Raw genomic sequence first — 25155 nt, forward strand, 5'->3', positions numbered from 1 at the left:
CTTGTCATACGCAAAGAGGGTTGAGCAGTCGAGTGATGTCCGAGTTGAGCAAGGTACCTGGATGATGGCACTTGATAAGCTGGGGAAAAGAACTCACGCATCAGTAGAGGTGGAGCATTTAGAACCAAAGAGTTGATCATCTCACAGTTCTTTGAAGCATTGTAGATAAGTGGTTAAGAACAGGGGCTTGCCTGACCTTGGGCAAGTTATTGCGTGCTCTGTGCCTGTCTCTTCATAAAATACAGATTATAATACCCGCCTCAGAGGTTGTTGAAAATGTTGAAAGATGAAATTAGATAACCCATGTGAAGTGCTTACAAACAGAACCTGGCAGTAAATTGTGTGTTAGATGTTAGTCTTTTCTTGTTGCTCCTGTTTTTACTACTTTAGACAATGCTGTGCACATTTCTGGGGTTGTGTTTAAATGTGTGTTCAGAAGAGGATAATCAGGTTTTGGAGACAGTCTAGAAACTGTGTGAACAGGGGTTGAAGACACTAGGGATATACACCTAGAAGATGTGCACTTGAGTGTAAAAGTTGAGAGACAGTACTTATAAAGTGAAGGGAAGTAGAGGTGGTCACATTTTGAGGTCTGTACATTTTACCCAGGCTAGCAAGTGCTTTCTCTTGAGGAGCTGTAGCTTGGTATGAGAGAAATCTCCTAAGCTAGGATTTAGAAGAGCTCTTTCCTGATACCAGTACAATCTTGAACCAGGCTTATCTCAGTGGTTCTCCACGAGGTATGGTTTTACCCCTCAGGGGGCATTGGCAATGTCCAGACAAATTTTTGATTGACACAGGGGGTGGGGAGGTGTGTTACTGACATTTAGTGGATAGATACCAGGGATGCTGTGCATCCCACAGTGAATAGGTTAGCCCCACAATAAAGAATTATCCTGTCTGAATGTCTGTAATGCTGAGTGTAATGCCAGTGGCCGAGGCCAGGCAGGTCCACATTGGATCCAGACAGATGGTAGAGGAACTGAGGAGCTGGAAAGCAGTGGGCTATTCCCATTTATTATAGTCTTGCATCAGTAGACGAGCAAACAGGCAGGGGAACACCGGCAAACTAACAGCTAAACGGCCTCTCACAGTGGCGGGCAGCAATCCGCCCTGAGGGTAGCCTTACACCACTAGTCTTACATAGGTAGCCACGTGCTCACGCACTAATGCCAAGTGCAAGCGAGCAAGCCTAACACAGCTGTGTTCCCAACACTGAGGTTGAGAACCCCTGGCTTAACTCTTCAATATTTGTGTTTCTGTTTGTGAAATTTGAATACTAATCTTTGCTTTAGCAATATCACAGAGTAGCTTTAAGGGTATATTTATGAAAGGGCCTTTGAGGGTTAATATATTCTTAGGTCTGCAGATGTGTACAGTATAAACATTTTATCAGCAACGGTGCAGTAAAATATCGTTTACTCCACTCTCTGAAGGAATGTATTACAGTGGTTTGAGTCAGATAAGCCTGTGATCGAGTCTCAGCCCTATTAATTTAACCTGCTGTGTGATTTGGGGCAAGTCTCTTTATCTGTGAAAACCCAATTCCTGTTTTCAGTTTGGAGGAATAAACAAGGTGTGTCTGTAAATCTTATAGCACATTCTGTAAGCATAATAGCTGTTGTTTTATAAGTTAATTTGGGGGGGGGGGTTGAGAGGTATTTACTAAAATGTAAGATTTGTAAAGAGGACAAGTAAAGAAATTAGATTTTTAGTAGTTTAAAAATGAGAAACTAAAAGGCTTCTGGTCTTCAGAATTTAGGAGAGCGAAATATCTTTGAAAGTGTTATTTTGGCCTCGTAAAGAAGAAGCATAATATGCACTGAGGTGAGAAGCACTCACTGCGGGTGGGCAGTGGTGGGGTGTGGAGGAGGGAGACGAGGTGCATTGAAAACAAGAGTTTATATTAGCCTGGAACCAGCCAAAAATATAACCACTGTTGCCAAAAATATAACCTATGTTTGTGAATTGCTCCACTCTAAAATCTCATAGTGTTTGTTCTTTAGCAGTGTAATTTGCTTTATTTTTTATCCTATATTTGATATTGATATTACAGTTTCTTAATATATTTTCCAATGCCTTAAGATGTAAGATACTAGCCAGTGTTTGCGCAAATGTGTCAACTTTGCGTTCTTCTTCATGACTTCCTGTGCACTCTCTGCCTCCTCCTAGAAGATGAAGCAAAACTTTCATGTGATCACTCTTTCCGTCACCTCCACTCATGTGTCAACTGTGGAACTAAGAGTCTGGAGACCAGCAGTCCCAAACTGTTTTGTCGTTGCTGTGGTAACCAATAGCAGTATGTTAGCATATGCATCAGATCAGTTAGAAGTTAATGCATTTAACTTAAGAGTGATTTTTATTATTATGGTTGGGCTTGGATAGGAAGATCTCTGAGTGTGTACACTCTACCACTGTCTGCTTTGTAAAGGCAGAATGTTTTTGCAGTTGCAGCTCTAATCATCTTCCAATGAGGTAGCAGTAAAAGACGCAGAAAGGAAAAGTTCCCTAGCTTATTAGGAAGAGACCCTTGTTCGGGTTGGAGAGTTGAAGTTATTGATTTTTTTAAAGAGAAGTTACTCTTAATTTTCTTCTCAAGGTCTCTACTGCATTTGAACTGAATTGTTTAAATCACATGTGACTTGAGCCCTCAAATGGAGCAGGTGTTAGTAGCCCCTGCCCCTAGTAACTTGCCTCTCTGTGGGCATCTGGAAGTCTTTCCCCTTGGAGCAGTGGGGAGAATTCATGACTAACACTAGAGTGGTGGCAGCCCTAAGGTGAAGTACAGTAGTCATAGCATAAGTGGATCATAGAATGGAAATGGTTTGGGGATCTAAATATACTTTTGAGAAATTTATAACACTGACTATAAGCCCTGTCAGTGCTTGGAGGCCTTCATTAACGTAATGTTCAAATTTACTTCACTTTCCTGATGGTACAGAAAGAGACTCTCATGGTGTTAAGTTGCCCTGAGTTGCAGGGTGAGCAATATTGATAAAAATTCAGTGATTCTAATGAGAATCCTGAATTGGATATACAAAATTGCATCCCCCTACAGGGTCAGAAGCTAACAGTTTTACATTCAAGGCAGTCCAGTCAGGTTAATAATAAACTAAAAGAGATAATAGACAAATTACAATTTTAGATGGTACAAGCGGCCACAATTCTTGAGACCTGATAGATCGTTTCTCCACTTTAGGTGTATCTACATCACTGATTTCTCAGATGTGGATGAGACTAGAAAATTCAATGAGCTTCTGAAAGTGTTGTTGAAACTATTTAAAGGCTGATTATGTATCTGCTAGTCTCCTGGGCTTCACAATAGTGAAATTCTGTAGTATTTTGTACCAGAATCCCAAGTTCTAGACTTGTGCTGAATCCACAGAGCTAAAGATAGACTTCTTTGCATTTTGAAGCTGGAGTCTCACCAGAAGGCCCACATGCATTTTAGACATAGAGGACACAGAGTGATTTAAAATGTCAAGGTCTGTTAGCTTGTATTTTGTAAAGAGTTTAATCTTGGTATTTTATTTAAAAAAATATTATTATTATTATTATTATTATTATTATTACCTTCAGTGAGAGAGAGACAGAGAGAGGGACAGATAGGGACAGACAGGAAGGGAGAGAATGAGAAGTATCTTCATTGTGGCACTTTAGTTCATTGATTACTTTCTCTTATGTGACTTGACTGGAGGGCTCCAGCCAAGCCAGTGACCCCTTGCTCAAGCCAGTGACCCCTTGCTCAAGCCAGTGACCATAGGGTCCTGTCTATGATCCCATGCTCAAGCTGGCGACCCCACGCTCAAGCTAGTGAGCTCACTCTCAAGCCAGATGAGCCAGAGTTCAAGCCAGCGACCTCCAGGTTTTGAACCTGGGTCCTCTGTGCCCCAGGCTGACGCTCTGTTCACTATACCACTGCCTGGTTAGGCTAATCTTAGTATTTTATGAATTCTTTAATATACTTCTTTAAATATAGGATGTGGGTGTAGCTTTTAAAAAGTTTTTATTTATTGGTTTTAGAGAAAGAGGAAGGGAGAGAAGGAAGGGGAAATGATCAGGCAGATATCACTATCCTGTCTACGTGATGGATTATTTTTCTCACAACAAGATATTCAATCAGCATATTATATATATATATATATATATTTTTTTTTTTTTTTTTTTCATTTTTCTGAAGCTGGAAACGGGGAGAGACAGTCAGACAGACTCCCGCATGCGCCCGACCGGGATCCACCCGGCACGCCCACCAGGGGCTATGCTCTGCCCACCAGGGGGCGATAATCTGCCCATCCTGGGTGTCGCCATGTTGTGACCAGAGCCACTCTAGCGCCTGAGGCAGAGGCCACAGAGCCATCCCCAGCGCCCGGGCCATCTTTGCTCCAATGGAGCCTTGGCTGTGGGAGGGGAAGAGAGAGACAGAGAGGAAAGCACGGCGGAGGGGTGGAGAAGCAAATGGGCACTTCTCCTGTGTGCCCTGGCCGGGAATCGAACCCGGGTCCTCCGCACGCTAGGCCGATGCTCTACCGCTGAGCCAACCGGCCAGGGCAGCATATTATATTATATTTGTTTGTTTGCTTATTTTAGGTGAGAGGAGGGGAGATAGTGAGGCAGACTACCACATGTGCCCCAACGGGATCCACCTAGCCACCCTAGTGGGACCAATCTTGAGTAGTGAGCTATCCTCAGGGGGCTGAGGCTCAAACCACTTGTGCCACTGGCTGCAGGAGGGGAAGAGGGAGAGGAGGGGGTGTGAGGGAAGCAGGTAGTCGCTTCTCCTGTGTGCCCCGACTGTGAATCAAACCCAGGTCATGCATATGCCAGGCTAATGCTCTATCTACTGAACCGTCGGCCAAGGCCGGCATTTTTACTTTAATATCACCATGAGTGTGGCTGGCATGAACCCTCTCCTGATCATCTTATTTGTAAGTTTCTAAGAGTAAGGATCAGCCTTGAACTGTGCGAATCCACCAAGATGGACTGCCTGGCTTCCCCAGTGCTGTCTTTTCTGTTTGACTTTGAAATTAAGAGTGTGATGACCATAATACTAGTTTCTTTCTTTTGCATTGAGAAAATTTTGAGAAGAAAAATGAGTGCTTAATCATACTGGATGTGTTGTTGTGTGCGTGACTTACGTAAACATGAATAAAACAAACTGGAATATATTATTATAGTTACTATTATAAGGTTTACTAATTCTTACTTTGTTAGCAAATTCTATAATTCTCATTTAAATAGCCTGACCAGGTGGTGGCGCAATGGATAGTGTCGGATTGGGATGCCGAAGGACCCAGGTTCGAGACCCCGAGGTCGCGCCAGCTTGAGCACGGGCTCATTTGGCTTGAGCAAAGCTCACCAGCTTGGACCCAAGGTCGCTGGCTCCAGCAAGGGGTTCCTCGGTCTGCTGAAGGCCCGCGGTCAAGGCACATATGAGAAAGCAATCAATGAACATCTAACGTGTCACACGAAAAACTGATGATTGATGCTTCTCATCTCTCTCTGTTCCTGTCTGTCTATCCCTATCTATCCCTCTCTCTGACTGTCTCTCTGTCCCTGAAAATAAATAAATAAATAAATAAATAAATAAATAAATAAATAAATAAAATTTAATTTGCATAAATTACCAAACAACTACAAAATTTCCCAATCAAAGCGGTTCCTAGCCACAATTTCATAGAATTTTTCACTGTGGTTTTATATTTCTAAGATTCTTACAGATTTATAAAGCATACTTTTCCTTAGCTCTCAGAATAATATGCCCAAGTCTTTTGGGCCTTTGGGTTCAGAAGCTGTGGTACTTTAAACTGTCCTTTTAATGTTTTTATATCCCCACTGATATACCTAATTGGTTTTTTGCAGTTACCTACTGCGGATAGTGATTTTTGTCCTGCTGAGTGATTGTTTGTTAAATCTCAGTCTAGTGCCCTGAGTGGGTCACCTTCTTAAATCCTTAGCATTTACATCTACGAGCAAAATTCTCAAGAGAATCAGGTGCATAATGTCATTTATTTTGATTATGTCCGTGTAAAGGTCAGAGATGTGAAATGAAATGTTTCTAGGCCAGAAACAAGTCGTCGTCGGTTTAGATCCCAGGGCACGTCTTTCGGTTTCAGCAGTGCCAGGATCCGTAACAGTCAGTCATATTTTTACCATGCAGTCCCGGTCAGACTCCAGGGAAACCTTCCATGGAAGAGAAGATCGACAGTTTCTAGGGCAGAGATAGGGGACAGTTTCCACTGGGTTGAAGGATAGGGAAACAAAGCAATAATTCTAATGTTATCTCTTTCCACAGAGAGTGCCTCCACTTACTGGGTCTCTGCCTCTCCTCAGCCACCAGCATTGCCTGCCCGCCTCTTCATTCTCAAGCTGCTGTGTTCAGAGTATTATCTGAAAATTTGTTAACAGAATTATCTGAGAATATTGTTTGTCTGTGTGCGCAGGCGTCAGGTTGCTAGGGATTGTTACAGCTTTTTATTTATTTTTTTTATTCATTTTTTTTTAGAGAGGAGAGAGAGAGGGAGAGAGAGAGACAGAGAGGAGAGAGAAGAGAGAGAGACAGAGATAGAGAAGGGGGAGGAGCTGGAAGCATCAACTCCCATTTGTGCCTTGACCAGGCAAGCCCAGGGTTTTGAACCGGCGACCTCAGCATTTCCAGGTCGACGCTTTATCCACTGCGCCACCACAGGTCAGGCGATTGTTACAGTTTTAAACTGAACAGAATGAAGAGCAGTGCTAATACATATTTCTATCGTGTTTCTCTACAGCCCTGCCAGAGCACACAGAAACACCACCAGAGGCAGAAGTCCTTCCCCATAGTCCATGACCATATGCCAGACTTTTGCTGTCCAATACCATAGTCACTTGCCACATGCAGATATGTAAATTAAATTAAAGTTTAATAAAATTAAAGATTCCACTTCTTAGTCACACTAACCACATTTAAGTTTTCAATAGCTACTGGTACTAGTGGCTACCATGCTGGACAGAGCAGACACAACATTTTCATCATCTCATTTGGGGAAGATGATTCTGCTTAAAAAATAAAGATGTTAAGACACTGAATCATCCCTGGACATTGGCTCAGTGGATAGAGAGAGTCAGCCCAGCGAATGGATATCCCAGGTTCAATTTCCAGTCAAGGCACACAGGAGAAGCAACCATCTGCCTCTCCTCCTCCTCCTCCTTCTCTCCCTCTTCCCCTCCCGCAGGCAGGGGCTCCATTGGTTTGAGCATAGTCCCAGGTGCTGAGGATAGTTCCTTTGGAGCGTATTGGCCACAGATGCTAAAAATGGCTTGTTACTCAAGTATTGGCCCTAGATGGGTTGGCCAGGTGGATCTGGCCGGGGCACATGTGGAAGTCTGCCTCACTATCTTTGATCCTCTCACTTAAAAAAAAAATCAATTTTTCAGGAATTCCTGTATAAACCAAAACATTTCTAAGATTTTACATTGGCTCTCTTAGGCCAAATGAAGGTAAATTATTGGAAAATTTTAGGTTTCCTGAAGTTTAAACTTCGGATTCCAACAGAGCATGATAGATTGCAAGAGTAGCCATAATGAGTCATCCACACTTATAGATGCAACCTTTATATTATAACTGGTTAGTCAGAGCCTAAGTAGTAAAAGGGAGGAAACTTCATGAAGTTTCTTCCATAGGTGATGATGGTGCAGCAGGGAGCCCAACAGGATACCTTGATAAACCTAGAGATTAGCCACAGCAGGAAGTCACTACTAGCCTTTGGCTGCAGGTACAAATACAGGAGGCTGTTATTGGAGCTCAGGGTAGATGGGAGCTGAAGCCACAGAGGAAATCCAGATGTCAGCCCAGGGGAGGGTGAGCAATGCTCTCAGCAGCTTCTCTGATCCTCTACCCTCCAGTCTTTTGCCAATGGTCCCAGTAGGTTGGTTCCCTGTGATAAAGCTGAGTAGAGCTAGGAACAAGAAGGGGTGATCTGTGGGCCAGCAGGCCCAAGACTGACATAGCTGGTACAGCTTTTCAGCTGAACACCTCCTATGAGTAAGGCAGACTGCTCAGGCCACCCCCTCTTCTGGCATGCAGCATCAAGCATTCTTCATACATCCTTAGCAATTGGCATGGAGTATGTTTCTTTCCTGTGATCCACTGTATGGCCGAGTTGTAGTGCCAGACCAGTAGAACCTGCTAAAAATCAACCCCCCAGAACTTGCTGGAAACCCATGCCCTTGGGGGTGCGAGGGAAAGCTGTTCAAGGGGAGATGTCTAAGTGGAGCCACTCCGCTATAAAACCATTACAAGACAGGTGCGGGACAAGTTGCACATGCTGCAGGAGCCTATGAGGGGAGCACAGCAGAACTAGCAACCATAACTTCTTCATCCTGTAGTGTCTTTCCAGCATCTTCTGCTGACATACTTAAAATCATGCAAGTGAAAAAAAATTTAAGGGGCCCAGATCCATTTCTGCAGATCAGGTATTAAGGATGAATTTGTAGCTCAGAGGCAGTAAATTGATAACTGGCACTTGGGAAGAAAAATTCCATCCTTCTTCACCCATCCTTTATGTTTCTTTCAACCACCAGGTAATTGTATCATGGTGTATATATTTAGGGGATTTTAATTTTTCCCCCTTGATGGTATCTCATTTCCCACAGACTTTTAACATTGTTTGGTGTGATTACCTGTATTATCCATAGTGACTCATCCCTAAGGGACTATTGAAGCTTTAGTTTCTTGAATTTCATCTTTATTGTTTTCCTCTTAAACCTTAGATAAATACATGGATAATCATGAATTGGGACCCCATTTATGAAATGACATCCAGCTAGATGACATTCGAGGCTTTTTGTTTAATGCCTGTGAAGATATTTAGTACAATCAAGAATTACAGTTGCATGTCAGGTAATCCAATTTGGGATTTTATCTTTTAGACTTTATAAATATTTGCCAAAGGAATTCATAATACATTGTAGGGTTACAGTTGTATTTGTTTTTGATGGTTTGTTTAATTTAGTTTGCTAGTGTATATTTTTTTAATTGCTTTCTGGTAAATTTGGAGAATATTTCTTCTAGAATAGTTTTTCAAAGATTTTTCCTCCAGATTGTTTTTGATATTCTACAGCTTTGAACTGCTAAGATTTCTTTGTGGCTTCTTGCTCCCTACCACATGCAATGCATAAGTTATCCTTTTGTTTAACACACTAAAAAAAAAAAGAGAGAAACACTCCACCTTGTCCTTGAACCCAGGTTGATATTATATCTATCTGCGTTGCTTTCTTTTTCTCTACTTCATTTTTTGTTTTGTTTTTCTCCTTGAGAACTATCTTAAAAAGTTTTTATTTAAATTAGATTTTATTGAAAGAGTATAAAGAGAGAGAAGGTAATTGCCCATAATCTTACATTCAGGTAGCCCATGATGACATTGAAAATAAATAAAAACTGCATGTATGTAGTTAACATACCAATGGCATCAAAAGGTACAGAAGGAGGCCTGACCTGTGGTAGCACAGTGGATAAAGCGTCGACCTGGAACACTGAGGTTGCCGGTTCAAAACCCCGGGCTTGCCTGGTCAAGGCACATATGGGAGTTGATGCTTCCTACTCCTTCCCCCTTCTCTCTCTCCTCTCTCTCTAAAAATGAATAAATAAAAATATAAAAAATAAAGGTACAGAAGGAGATAAAGAAGTAACAGTCTCCCCTCAAATGTAACTGTTATTACATTTCTTTTGATTTCTTCCAGGAAAAAATATGGGTGTGTTTTTTTTGTTTTTTTGTTTGTTTGTTTTGCATCTGTCTGGCTCTCTGCTTTTTATATTGTCTAAAAAGAGATTAAATGTTCTATAGCCCTCCTCTCTTTTTTTGGTGTGTACTTTTCCTATTTTTAGAGATTTTTCCCATCAATACACATCAGTTCTTCTTTATTCACTTGAATGTGTATAAGATTTCATTATGTGGATGTACAGTAATTGACTTCACCTTTGCCTTATTTCTGGATGTTTTAGTAATGACCAGATATTTGGGAGGAGCAGTTGTGTGGAACTGTTGGGATTCTTGCAGTCTACCTTTTTGTAAATACATTATTTTAAATTTCCTTTTTATTTTTCAATTACAGTTGACATTCAGTATTATATTAGTTTCAGGTGTACTGCATAGTGGTTAAACATGACTTCTGAAGTGACCCCCCCCCCCTTATAAATACTTTTGTGTAAATATCTTGCTGATATATCTGTAGATTAATATTAAGTTTCTAATAGTGAGATTGCTAGGTTTGAGGAAACTCTGATAAACATTATCTAGTTGTACTCTAGAAAGGTTATGCAGGTTGGGTTTTTTTTTAATTCATTTTTAGAGAGGAGAGAGAGACAGAGAGAGACAGAGAGAGAGAAGGAGGGAGGAGCAGGAAACATCAACTCCCATATGTGCCTTGACCAGGCAAACCCAGGGTTTCGAACCGGTGACCTCAGCGTTCCAGGTTGACGCTTTATCCACTGCGCCACCACAGGTCAGGCTGCAGGTTGATTTTTTTTTTTTAAACCAGTTTGTATCTTTCCCACACCCCCACCAGTAGTGCAGATTACCAAACTCTAACATTTTTGGCCAATCTGATAGGTTAAAAATGTTGTCTCTGTTTTAACTTGCTTGCTTATCTTTAAGTACAATACAAGGATCCTGCAGGTTCTTTGGCCATTTGAATTTCTTTCTGTAAATTGCCTGTTCTTGTGTTTTGCTTTGTACTTTCTTCTTCCTCTTCCCCCTCCTCTTTCTTTTACTTCCTTAGAGGGTTCTTGTCTTTATTATATTGACTTATATGAACTCATTTTAAATTAGGGAAATCAGTCCTATTTCATATGTATTGTAAATATTTTCTCCATGTTGTCTCCAGTCTTGATGTTCATTGAAAATATTGTCTTTATTTTGGTGCAAGGGGTATAAGTCCTGTTCTTCTCAAAAAATGAAAGAAGAGTGAGTTGAGAAAAGTTGGCCATACTTTCTGCTGGTTTTAGGTCAAGTAGTTGTAGTTTGGGACAAAGAGTTATTTCCTGTGATCCTAGTATGTCTCATAGCTCTGGAGACTCCTATGTCATCTTATTACAACAAGAATACTCTTACTCCGAAGAAGTAATTGACCTCGGTGTCTTTCTCCTCTGTATTTGGCTAGACTCTCAGCAATTTACTGGGCCTCTTAAGAGCATGTGAGTTTATGAACAGCCATCTCTGTAAACATCAGAATTTAGCCACCTGCTGAGATCATTTCAGATAACCAGAGTCATGGGAATTCTCACTTCTGTATCCCAAGCACCTAGAACTGTACCTGAAATGAAATACAGTGTGTTGAATGAATGGATAGAGCCAAGGAGGAGCAAGAAGTGCTGGAGGGAGAATGGTCAGCAGTTGAGAACTTGACTGAAAAGATTCACTTTGGAATGCCTTGGTCAACTACATGTATGTATGTATGCCTGATATATGCACCCATAGAATCCAGAGCACCTGCATTTCTTCTCCTCATACTCCCTATTCAGCTAGCTTCTAGACAGCTGGGATGAGTTCTAACATAATAGTGTAGTATGTACCTCATGATGTGTTTTATAGGATATTGAGTGTGGAAACAGTACACTGGTGCCAAGTGTTAATTGGTTGAATCTCTTCTTTCTTTGGTTTACATAATTATCTCTAGGCTAGCCAGTGGGAGATAATTATGTCTCTCTACTGTGTTATGAAAACTATAAAATTTGTTTTTAAATCTGATTTTATGGGAATGACTAGATCAAGAATGGATTCCTCTTCATATATCTTCATGGACTAACCTCCTTTGAACATTTTTTTAAAGACTTTATTCCATTTTTAGAGAGGAGAGAGAGAGAGAGAGAGAGAGAGAGAGGGAAAGAGGGAGAGAGAGAGAGAGAGAAGGGGAGGATCAGGAAGCATCAACTCCCATATGTGCCTTGACCAGGCAAGCCCAGGGTTTTGAACCATTAACCTCAGTGTTCCAGGTTGACACTTTATCCCACTGCACCACTACAGGTCAGGCTTGAACATTTTTTTTTTAAGTGAGAGGTGGGTAGGCAGAGACAGACTCCCACATGCACCCCGATGGGGATCCACATGGCAAGCCCCATACCTGGCAATGATCTGCCTGGCTGGACTGCAGCTCAGTTGCTCGGCAATTAGACACTATTTTAGTGTCGAGGCCAAGGCCATGGAGCCATCCTCAGCGCCTAGAGCCAACTTTGCTTGAACCATTTAAGCCTGGCTGCCGGAGGGGAAAAGAGAGAGAGAGATGGGGGGGGGGTAGAGAAGCAGATGGTCACTTCTCTTATGTGCCCTGATGGGGAATCAAACCCAGGACCTCCACATGCCGGGCTGACGCTCTATTGCTAAACATACCTGCTAGAGCTTCCTTTGAACATTTAAAGTGATTCTGGTTAATAAAACTGAATAAACGTCTTCTTACATACTGTGTAAACTATGACTCAACCTAAATCCGAGGACCAGTAGTTGGCTAATTTTTTATTTAAATAAATATCTCCAAATAAGATTTTTAAGTATTTTCTGACAGTTCAAATAATTTTTATGTACATAGCTTATTCATGCATATGGCAGTATGGTTTTACATACACCGTTGCTCCCTGAAAATATCAATGAATCTTAATTTCTAGTAGATTATGGCCTTTTTTTAATGCTATTTGACCTGAGATGAGATGTCTAATGGCTTTGTTTATTCTCTTCATAGTTTTATGATGGCAATTGATTCAGTTAATTTGAATTTACTGAAATAAAAGCCTATAATAGGTAAAATTAGATTTATTTTTGAGAAAGTTAATGTTAAGATTTGACTTCTGTTACTGTTCAGTGGCATTCAGTTGCAGAAATAATCGGATAACCAGAACAATAGAGCACCAGCCATTGCTGTTTTAAATGACCATGCTGCTTATTAAGCATCCGTTTCAATGCAGACTGATGAAATAATTAGTGACTGATGTCATTAATTTATATTTTTGTCCAGACCAGTTTATTATAGTTTGATAAGAACAATTTTCTAGATAGTGCATCAAAATGAAAGATAAATGGAGCTGTTTAAAAATGTCTAGCTCTGTCAAAGGGAAGTTTACAAATGATTTTAGTGCCATAGTTTTGTACCACTTTGAACCACCTTGTCTGTGTAGCTTTAGCTTATAAATCAACTTGATGAAATAAGGCTGACAAAAATTCATTTGTGAATTTGTCTTTGATGTTTTTTGTGGGAGGATAAATGCATAAGGCAATGAAAGCTACTTTGAAAAATTGGTTTCTAGATGCAGGAGTTTCTGTGGTTTGTTCTCTACTCACTGGAGATGGGTCTGTGGGTAAGATGTTGGTGCCTTGTTGAAAACCAGTCAGCTTTGGAGAAACAAAGAAATGAACAATAAAATGCTAATAGCAACTGTGTCTATTGTAAAAAATATATATATATACTTCAAGAAAATTCAGGAGCTTTTGTGGGGATATTTTTGATTAGGTGATCTAAAAATTTGATGATGTATAGGCCTTTTGAAGGAAATACTTTGCAGTTGAAATAAAAAGTATGAACCACTTTGTGAATGATACCCGCAGGATTTATAGTGCTTGGGAGAGCAGGGACTTTGAAAGTGAATGATTCTGCTGTTACTTCTCAGTGCTGCCACTCACGGATGGACCCAGGTAAGGAATATACTCTCTTTGAGCCCCAATTTTCTAAATCTGCAGAAGTGGAGATTAAAAACCTACCTCAAAGAGTTTTGAGACAAACAGATGAATTTGGTAGGTTGTGGACAAGGCCCACCAGGGGTGAGGATGACGGAAACGCAAAGACCTGACTCCGGGGACCAGGTTCAGTGACGCAGATCCGCTTTATTCAGGAAGTAAGCTAGCTTATGTACACAGGTTCAGCCTATAGGGTGTTACAGCATGTTCCTCAAAGCCAATGGCTGAAAAGATCAGGGAGCTGCCTGGTTGGCGCTGAGTCACTTCCTTATAGCGGGCGAGCTCCCTCCTGGGTGTGCTGGAGTGTTCTCACAGCGTTGTGTCAGCCACAGCTACTAGGTAAATGCTCTGTGCTCCACCTACAGTAGGTAGTAATCACTAAATGCATATAAGCGGTCATCCTTTAGGAAAGAATTTCCAGTATTGTTCAGAGTGGTGAGAAGGTGGCTGTTGGAAAAGATCTTAAGGACTACTAAAGTTTAAAGTTCCTCTTACACCATAAGGTATGGGGAATGGGGCTACTTTCGGGCTTGACAGTTTTCAGGAAGGCAGATTTGCTGTGTTATTAGAATGTGATGATTAATGATTTTTCCCAAAGTGTCAGGTAATTGACCCTAGTTTATATTGTTATGTTGCAAGATGAGGCCACAAGTCCCATTGAGGTCAATTATTAGGTATGAGTGTTTATATGGGAGCATTCATGTTCCAGGTGTCCTCTACCCATTGGTTCGGTCACACATGGTAATTATCTCTTGCATTATGAATCTGTCACAACACATGGAGCCAAGGCACTTGGGAGGTTCCTGCCCAGGTACCTGCTGGCCGCAGTGCAGCCCACAGGGAGGTTGGTTACATCAGTGTTGGTCATAAGACAGGCTCTGGTAACTGTCCAGACTTTGATTTGTGTCTAATCCATTCTACTCCCATTTGTGTCTAATCCATTCTACTGATTGAATACATACTGTGTGCTAGACTGTTCTAAGTGCCTGTGTACACGATATGCTCAGTTTATCCTCACAGCCTATGGAATAGGTGCTTCTATTATCTTCAGTTTACAGAGGCAACAAGCTGTCTCATGGACTGGTTGAGCAATTTATTCAAGATCTCACAGCAAATAAGCAGAATAGCCAGGATTTGAATCTGGGCCATCACTTAACCACTATGCTAACCTTTCTCTCCAATAAGAAAGTATTGACAGCTTAAAAGAACATTAAAAAAAACCCCATAAATTCTGTCTATTTGATGACAACTATTCGCAACCCTTTGATGCACATACTTGCAATTCTTTCCCTTGAACTTTGAAAATCCTCTTCCTCTCCCATTGGTACGTCCAAGGGCTAAGCATTATGAACAGTTTGGTGTTGATCTTTCCAAGTATACATGCAAACATATGTATATGCCTAGATAATCCACACACATTTCTCATATGCCCTACTGTATGTGTTCTGCTGGCGTGCTGCTTCATTCAGTATACCTGGACTCACTTCATTTTTTTTTTAGGCAAGAGGTGGTGGGGGAGGAACGGACAGACAGGAAGGGAGAGAGATGAGAAGCATCAACTCATAGTTGCGGCACCTTAGTTGTTCATTCTAATATTTTTTTAATAGACTGTTTAGTATGGACTGCACTACTTTCAGAGGATGACTGGACCATAATTTCTTTTTAAAAATTTTAAAGTTTTTCTGTTGATTTGTGAGAGAGGAAGGGAGAGAGAAATAGAGAAAGAAGCACCAACTCGTTGTTTCACTTAATTGTTACATTTAGTTGTGTACTCATTGATTGCTCCTCCTACATGCTGTGACTTGGGGTTGAACCCATGACCTCTGGCACACCAGGCCGACACTATATTCCCTGAACCACCTGACCAGGGCCCCATAATTTCTTTTGATGTACCACTTTCATCATTAATAGACGTTTAGATTGTTGTCACATTTTTCCTTCATTCCTTATAATAGGTACATATACTTTACTGTAAGAAAATAGTATAATTTAATTAATTCGCTTTTGAAATTCAGGTTAGCATAAGGAACTAGGGTGAACAGTTTCAAAATTGAAGATTTGAGTACACCGTTCCCTTGTTACTTCCCAGTCCCAAACGCTAAATCCAAATGATCACCGTCACTTAAAAAAAAAACTTTATTGAGGTATACTTTTCATGCCATAAAATTCACCTCTTTTGGTGTACAGTTCAGAGATATTTAGTAAATTCATCAAGTTATGAAATCACCGTAAACTAGCTTCAGAATATTTTCATCACTCCAATAAGATGCCTCTTGCCCTTTTATAGTTACTCCCCATCTCCAGGCAACCACTAATCTACTTTCTGTCTCTATAGATTTGCCTTTTCTGGACATTTTATATAACCTGTTACTGTTGAGAATTTGCTATTCATGAATAATATTATTCTTTTGAATAATTTGGCCCATATAAAACTCTTGGCTAGAATTGTTCATTATATATACTGGGGCTCAGTACTGTCTTGAATATATATATATATATTTCTTCTTTTATTCCACAAACTACCTCTATGGTTGTGAGGCTTCCTCAGTAAGGAAGTAACTTGCCATATCAAAAGTGAACTGTTGAATGGTTTTCAGCATGTGTTGTTAATGTCTTCATGTGGTGGCTTGATAGTAATTAGGACTCTTGGTTTAGCTTGATTGAGAACTGAATATATGCTGTTTTTATAGAAAATGCGGTACCAAAACAGCAACAAGTTACCAGAACCTTGCCTATGAGATGTGATACCCAAAAGTTCGCAGTAATGATCTCCCAAACCTGTTTTGGGCACTAAGTGTTAGCTTCACATTGCGAAGAGAAGTTGAGCAGTTCATTTGGGCTGAACAACTCTGTGGGGTTGAAATAATTAACAGTTTTTAAAAGTTGATATTACTCTTTTAATTGCTTTTATAAACCATTTTGAATTAAAAGCTGGTAATTAAAATTATTAGAATAATTTTATTTTAATAGTTAAAATTTCAATATATGATAGTTTCTGCAAATATTTTAAATGCCTACTCCCTGCATTTATAGACTGTTACTATGGTATTTTGTATGGTCGGCTTTGGGAGTTTCCATTCGAAGTGCATAAATATTTCTTGTTAATTGTCATTTCAAGTGAATAATTACCATTTTCCAAAGACCACTGCTTTTTTTTTTTTTTTTTTTTTCCCTGAAGCTGGAAACGGGGAGAGACAGTCAGACAGACTCCCGCATGCGCCGGACCGGGATCCACCCGGCACGCCCACCAGGGGCAACGCTGTGCCCACCAGAGGGCGATGCTCTGCTCCTCCGGGGCGTCGCTCTGCCGCGACCAGAGCCACTCCAGCGCCTGGGGCAGAGGCCAAGGAACCATCCCCAGCACCCGGGCCATCCTTGCTCCAATGGAGCCTTGGCTGCGGGAGGGGAAGAGAGAGACAGAGAGGAAGGAGGGGGGGTGGAGAAGCAAATGGGTGCTTCTCCTATGTGCCCTGGTCAGGAGTCGAACCCGGGTCCCCTGCACGCCAGGCCGACGCTCTACCGCTGAGCCAACCGGCCAGGGCCAGACCACTGCTTTTTAAGAAGGTCGGAGAGTGTAGGAAAATAACAATCCTGCCTCTTATTAATGACAAAATTATTCAATATGATATTAACTGTTTTCTAAAACATTTATTAGCACACCAAAGCACAAAGTCCAGGGATGAGACTATTTCTGTGTGTAGCCTTTTGAAATGTATCTAGTGAGCAAAAGGTATTCCCAAGTCATATACTGAAGAGCAATGAAATGATTTAGCATCACAATTCGCAAATGCCACCATAGCTCTTGAGGCAGATTCTATCATCATCAGCCTTTCATTGTCCCGTAACTCATTTGTTCTTAGTGGCTTCTTTATGAGTCAGTAATTAACACCTGAGGAGGAGAAAAACTTTCTTAAGAGGAAGTAGAGGTTTATTTTGAATACTTTTAAAACTAGAATGATTGCTTAAGTAGCAGCTGTTACATTTTATCGTATTTGGCAAATGGGAAAGGCAGCCTTCTTCTTGTGTTTGTCTTCTAAAGGGAAAATCAAAACAATGTGTAGTAGTTGATACTTACCAGAAAAGATAACTCATTTGCACAGAGGCAGAGAGATACAGACATCTAAATAAACACAGACAGGTTGTTTTTCAGAACTTGTAAAAATATTTTCTCTTGTGGAAGGGAGAGTAAGCCCTGATTGGATGTGTGTGTAGTTGCAATATTGTTAAAAACAAACTAGCTGTATTCCCTCCTCTTGCGTTTCTCCTTTGGTTTGGTGTCTTGGCTGTCTCCTTTTATTTAAGAACTAGACAGGCCAACCGTATTTAATCTTTCCTGTACTCTGCGGCATCTGCATCTTGCACAGTAAGTGCATGTGTGTGATTGAAGATTCAAGATCCTTCTCTTGAACTGGGGAGTGATGATATGGTTGACACTGACCGTAACCCTGGACCCTGACTGGTGCCTGCAGTGTCTTGCCCTGAGGGAGCTCTCACTAGGTGTGCAGTGAACCTTCACCTCCAGGGTGATGTGATAATCAGCTCTTTGCAGAATGTACAACTTGGCTCTCTAAATCGAGCAACCACATCAGAGATCTCAGGTGATGATTCACTGCAAGAAAATGGGTTGAGAAGATTGATGTGAAGAGAATAAACCAACTGCCTTTTTTTCTTTGCTTTTGCTCTTACTGTACAAAATTTTGAGAAAAATTTTAATAGGATAAATCAGCCGACTAATGGTCACATTTTGAGTGTCCCATGCTTTCAGAGCTCCCAAGAGTGTACTGAGTGGTGGAGGACGTGTCTTCCAAGTAACATGATCTTGCCTGATACAGCTTTCTTCATAAAAGTGTGCCTGCGCTGCTGCTTCTGTGGGAGTCCCTGAGGGGTAGGGACCTGTTACTTTTAAGAGAATCTTTTGGTTCTTAAATCGGGGGAGGAAAGATATTGTAAAAAATAATGCCATTTTGGGGGGTAGGATGGAATTGGATGTGAGAAGGTAGAAAACTAAAGCAGCCATGATTTATTGAGTACCTGCTGTGTACCTAGACTAGACTAGGTGCTTTATAACACTTTATCCTGTTTAATCCTATGACATAAGTGGTGTTACCTTATTTTTATATATAAGGAAACTGACTTGGAAGGGCTGTAAACTTTGCCGAAGTCACAGATGGAGTTTCAATCTAGTTTAGCTTTCTACTTTGTAACTCATTAAGACTAACCTGCTCCTGCCTGACTGGTGGTGGCACAGTGGATAGAGCGTGGATGTGGGATACTGAGGTCCTAGGTTTGAAACCCTGAGGTCACTGGTTTGAGTGCAGACTCAGCTGTCTTGAGTGTAAATCATCAACATGATCCCATGGTTGCTGGCTTGAGCCCAAAGATCGCTGGCTTGAGCAAGAGGTCACTGGCTTGGCTCGAGCCCGTTGGTCAAGGCACGTATGAGAAGCAATCAATGAACAGTTAAAGTGCAGCAACTACGAGTTGATGCTTTACATCTCTCTCCCTTCCCATATGTTTGTCCTTCTCTCTCATTCTCTCTGTCTCATAATTAAAAACAACAACAACAAAAAACAGAAACACTAACCTGCGCCTTCCTATCTGGTTCCAAAACAGCACTCCTTCCACAATCTAGATTTTTTTGTTTTAACTACCTCTTTATATATTCTTGAACTGCTGCTGCAAACATCCTAGAGAAGAGAAATGTACCTATGGGGTGAACTGACCTTGACCTTGTTTTGCTCAACTCCTCACTGAGCATACGTGGACCTAAGCTAATGGGGTTTTAATGTGAAGGGAGAGGAGAAAAGGCAGAGTTGGCTCTTGTCTGCCGAGAGTGGGACTGGGAGCCCCACTCCGTGGAGCTTAGGGAAGTGCAGACTCCAGAAGCCACTAAAGGGAAGTCAGAGTTCATCACTTTTCATTTTTCTCAAGTTCTTTATCAAGGGAAGCTGAAAATACATGGGAGGGTACAGACCTTGGCTTATAGTTTCTCAGAGAAAATCCTATCGAGTAAAATTGGGACCTGCAGTTAGATGGTTAATCAGTTATCAGTGGAAATAAATAAAAAATGATGCATACCCACCATAAACATCTTATTAAATATATAAAAATCAGTGTTCAGAATTGGTCAGTCTTATGTAGTGTCAAGTTCTCCTTTAAATGTGGGTTCTCTGACTAATGTTCTCTGTTGTCTTTCTTGCACAAACCACACGCATGGCGCACTATCCACAACATCCAGTCTTTATTTCTTTAAATTGATCCCAGAACATCAAAACTTTCAAAACAGTTGAATACTGAATTTGTCCCAATTTTAAGTCACATTTTCCCCTCAGCATATTAACATTGTAACCCTAACCCTAATAGGTAATAATGTTAGCTGTTTACCTGTGTCAGGTGTTTCTAAAGCATTACATTTCATTTCATAGGAACAAAAGATCATTTTTTTTTCCGGACTCAAATTTCATTGATTACTTAATAATTAATGAAATGATGTATCAGCAGGAACAAGTCCAGCCTACATAAACGTGTTTGGAAGCAGCTATGCCTGACTCTTGGTCACCATTGCACATCTACCAGTGGGAACAGAGTTGGAAGCTTATATTAATTAATACCACTGACAGCAAGAGGTTGTTTAGCTATCCACATGCATCAGTGTGTTGTGAGGAAATCATTAATCTAGCTGGAGATTATTTAAGAGCACTTTAATTCTGCTACAGTATCATACCTGCTCCTTAATGGTTAAAGAGCTATTTATTTCAGGTATGCCAGGACTCCACCAACTTGTTTAATCTGATTTTTATATGGATTGCACTGAAGGGATTACATTACTGAAATTGTAAATGTTCAGTGTACTCATCATAACAGTAACCAATTAAGGTATTTTGGGGAGGAATCTGATAAAAAATGTAGCTGTGTGGCTAGAGAGAGCAAGGTCTGGGTTTTGCCATCACCCCGAGGTTTGATTACTCTGGATTTTTCTGGATAAAAGGATAAGCTTATTAGTTAGATGTGAGACAAACTCCCAGCTCACTCAAATGCCACCAGAGAGCTTCTGCCAAGCTCGTCCTGTTGTGTAAATGTTAAAAAGAATCTATGCAGATTACAGTGTTATTCTGTATGTGATAATTAGTCATAAAATATAATTAGTCCATACAGTATAGCGATTCTTTAATTTGGTTCATGACTTACTTTAAGAATCAATCATTAACTTCAGTATTTTTACTTTTAAGAGAGGCAGAAAAGAGTCAAACCAGTTATTACTAAACAATTTGGTATTAAATGAGAAGCAAAGACCTAGAAGAAAACAGTTCAGAGTGGGTCTAACGGCCTGAATACTGGAGTCACACTTGACTTGCTTTCCTGCCTCTGCAAGTAGGTGCAGTATGACTTAGAGCAAAATGCATAGGGAGCTATAAAAAAACTTATAGGTTTTTTTGCAGTTGTGTGTTTACTTCACATAACCAGATTTATTTTGATTTCCATTTCATGGTGCCTGCCACCAGAATTTGTAGACTTATTTAAAGACCACACCTTCTGAGAAAACCCCACAATATTGAGAGTTTTGGATAACTGAGTGGCAAAAGGAATTAGTGGATGTGTCCAGAATTGGACAAATTCTTCCCTGTCATGTGTCATCATATGACGCTCAGAAGTCATCTGAAGTGTCAGGAACGGAAATCAGCATTGTGCCATCACTTGTATTACCAACCCTGACTCTCTTTCCTGAAGTAGAAATTCATGTGGCTGGTGATCAGCATTTTGTTTTAGGATTAACAAGACACTTTTTAGGTATCAGCACTGAATCTTTTTGTTTTTTCTTTTTAAGTGAGAGGAGGGGAAATAGAAACAGACTCCCACATGCGCCTGGACCAGGATCTACTTGGCAACCCCCGTCTGGGGCTGATGAATCAACTGAGCTATCCTCAGCGCCTGGGGCTGACACTCGAACTAATGGAGCCACTGGCTGCAAGAGGGGAAGGGGGAGAGAAGCAGATGGTCACTTCTCATGTGTGCCCTGACTGGGGATGAAACCCAGGACGTCCTCACGCCATGCCAATGCTCTGTCGACTAAGCCACCCAGCCAGGACTTAGCACTGAATCTTTAGGTTCAGTTCAGCTGTAGATTTGGCTTGCGTATTTGGCTCAGGGATTCCTGGAGATGGCCAAAGCAAAATGGGAACTATCATATGATTCACATTATCCATAAGATAGGAACTGACCAGTTTTTAAGAAAAACAACCTTCTCTTAAAAGCTCAAAGAAGAAAGATAAGAGAATTCTTAGTCTTATCACCTCCAACCCAAAGGCTTGCCTTACGTGGCAGTCCCCCCCCCCCCCCATGAATGGATAGATGACTCGGGTGACAAAAGTCAGGACTGTGAACATTGGGTAATGAGTACTTTGCTCTAGGAAGATAAACTGAGCAGTGTCCCTATGACATGCAAGATCAAAAGAATCCATTTGGTTTGGGAATAGGATCTTTATCAGCTGACTTGCAAAATCTTTTAAAGCTGTCTGGCTCAGCCAATACTTTTGTCACCTGTATCTTGGTTGTCCATACTAACATAGAAACATTCCACCAAGAGAATCAGAGAAGGCCCACAGTCTATTTCTGTCCTCAGTAATTGGTCTCAGAATGCAGTGCCTTTATCAGATGGACTTTCATTGCTTAACCCACCTCCTTAGCTGCCATTTCGGAATTTCTTTTTTTTTTTTTTTTTTTTTTTTTGTATTTTTCTGAAGCTGGAAACGAGGAGAGACAGTCAGACAGACTCCCGCATGCACCTGACCGGGATCCACCCGGCACGCCCACCAGGGGTGAGGCTCTGCCCACCAGGGGGCGATGCTCTGCCCCTCTGGGGCGTTGCTCTGCCGCGACCAGAGCCACTCTAGCTCCTGGGATGGCCAAGGAGCCATCCCCAGCGCCCGGGCCATCTTTGCTCCAATGGAGCCTTGGCTGCGGGAGGCGAAGAGAGAGACAGAGAGGAAGGGGGGGGGTAGAGAAGCAAATGGGCGCTTCTCCTATGTGCCCTGGCCGGAATCGAACCCGGGTCCCCCGCACGCCAGGCCGACGCTCTACCGCTGAGCCAACCAGCCAGGGCCCTCAGTTATTTCTTGACTTTATTGTCTGCCTCTGAAGTTAGAAAGGAAATATAGAGGAATTAGAAAGGAATTAGAGAGTAGTGAGGAATTAGTAAGAAAATACAGAGGAAAGCTTGAATAGGTATCTTCCCTACAAAGTGGCATGCAGTGGTTTGGGCTTCTTTTGGTTTTGATTGTTCACTTAATGTGAGACATTCTTGCATGTCAGAGGTTGATGTTTTTGACTTTTCTGTTGTTGACTTGACCTAGTCTCATTAGGTAGAGAAACTGGACATATGTTTTTGTTCTTTGAGGCAAAGGGTAGCAAGTAAAAGCCCCACTGATTGTGGGAGTGTTAGGTAGGTAATATTTGGGTGCACTTTTGGGATAGGGTCTGATTTTGTTTAGGGATGTATGTATGGGTAGGTTATTAAAGAGGTAGTGGTTTCACAGTGTATGCATATATTAAATCATCACTTTGTATACCTTAAAAAAATTAACTCCAGCAACAGAAGGGACGGTGACTCCAGTACATGTCGATAAATGCATGAAGCTAGAAAGGAAATATGGAGAAATTAGAGAGTAGTGAGGAATTAGCTCTTTCTTGGTGGAAAGAGCTGTTTGCTGGGAATAGTGGCCCTCTGCTTGGAGGTTGTGTGAAATCGGCTGAGTCTGATGTCATCCCACCACCCAACATAATTTTTTGGTGCATTTATTTTTACTTTTATATTTATTTTTGACATATAACATTATATTGGTTTCAGGAGTAGGACATAATGATTTGATGTTTATTTATATTGCAAAATGATCATCAGTACAGTAAGTCTAGTTAACATGTGTCACTATATATACATAATTATTTTTCTTGTGATGAGAACTTTTAAGAGCTACTCTCTTAGCAACTTTCAAGTACACAATACAGTATTATTAACTGTAGTCACCATGCTGTACATTATAATGCTGTACATTATATTCCCATGACTTATTTATCTTATACCTGAAAGTTTGTACCTTTGACCCTCTTCACTCATTTTCTTTCTCTTTTTTCATTTTCTTTTATTTATTGCTTTTAGAGAGGAAGGAAGGAGGGAGAGAGAGAAAGCAAGAGAGAGAGAGGCAGGAACATCGATCTGTTCCTGTGTGTGCCCTCTCTGATCAGGGATCAAACTGGCCCCTTTTGTGCTCGGGCCAACACTCAACGGAACTATCCAGCCAGGGTGGGACACCCATTTTCTTAATTTATTTTTCCTCAGTACTTTATGTTTTATGTATGTGCATGTTTTATTTTTTAAAACAAACTTGGTTCACACCATATTATATCGTAGTGTAAAAGAATATTAAGACAATTTATGAAAACAATTTTTAAAAGTCTCGAGTGACTAGTAAAATGAACTCTTGTCTTTGCCACCCAGGATTTACAGCCATCAGCTCCCTGTGATTCTTGTTCAGTCCTGCCTTCTTCCCCTGCTTTGTTCAGGGAGGGAGAGAAGAGGCAGTATTTTAAAGCAGATCTCATACATCATACGATTTTACTCCAATACTTTGTTCTCATGTTTGTTATTCAATGATTTACTTTTTGTCTATTGATTCTTCTTTCTCTTTTTACTGAAATAACTCGTGGACTATGCTCTGGTACTGTTATAAAGGTAGGCTCTCTGGAAGCCTCGTCCTTGGCATGATAGTTGGTGGGCTGTTCTTCAGGGACCCAGAGGAGGACAAGCTTGCTGGTATGCAGTTCATGGTCCAGTTTACTAGTAGAACCCAAAGGTATGATGAGTACAACCTGCCTTGCTTGTCAGGGTTAGGTGGGAGGCTAGGCATTTACTGTATGATCTTATGTTTAGAAGTAGACCCAGTGTAAGTTATGATTTGTATTATTTATTAAACTTATACAGAAATTACAGCCTCAAATACTAAGACTCTTGGCTAGATCCTATTTTTCTAGTTACCTAAACAGAAAACTGTTAACATTACAATTTAATCATTTATAAATTTGGTTTCCTAAAGTGTCTTGCCTGCTGCAGGTATTTTTCATAAAACATCACTTATGCATTTGATTTGAGGACATTATACATATTTAAGTTACCAGATATTTTGAGTAAGAATTGAACGTAATTTCACTACAGAGATTTTAGCTATTGTTTATTATCCAAGGAATTCTCTATAAAATAGGGTAATATACTTCCTAATATAAAATTGCTTTGGAAAAATTAAGGGAAAGCCTGCTAAAATCAGGTGAAATATATATTAGGGAATATTTTAAACAATAGGCAGTGCTGTTTTCAAACATGTAAACTAGTCAGAATGGTTGGCTAATCAAATGTTGTCAAACCAAGGCTCTGGTTCTAACAAAGAGATAAAACAGATCTGTAATTAGTACA

The 25155-nt window shown here is 40.8% G+C and overlaps 1 protein-coding gene across 10 annotated transcripts in view; it reads left to right on the forward strand.

Annotated features, from left to right (window-relative positions):
• SGMS1 (sphingomyelin synthase 1) overlaps positions 1 to 25155 on the forward strand; it is a 327448-nt gene that overhangs the window by 230980 nt on the left and 71313 nt on the right. The window contains exons 7-8 of one of the 10 annotated variants that reach the window (XM_066348467.1): positions 8746 to 8875; positions 11272 to 11417. The exons of 8 other annotated variants lie outside the window; for them this stretch is intronic. The gene's annotated coding sequence lies outside the window, so the exon portion shown is untranslated. The remainder of the gene's footprint in view (positions 1 to 8745; positions 8876 to 11271; positions 11418 to 25155) is intronic. One more of the 10 variants, XM_066348469.1, reaches the window with a different exon arrangement.

This window comes from Saccopteryx leptura, chromosome 9 (assembly GCF_036850995.1).
Source record: "Saccopteryx leptura isolate mSacLep1 chromosome 9, mSacLep1_pri_phased_curated, whole genome shotgun sequence".
Classification (NCBI taxonomy): domain Eukaryota; kingdom Metazoa; phylum Chordata; class Mammalia; order Chiroptera; family Emballonuridae; genus Saccopteryx; species Saccopteryx leptura.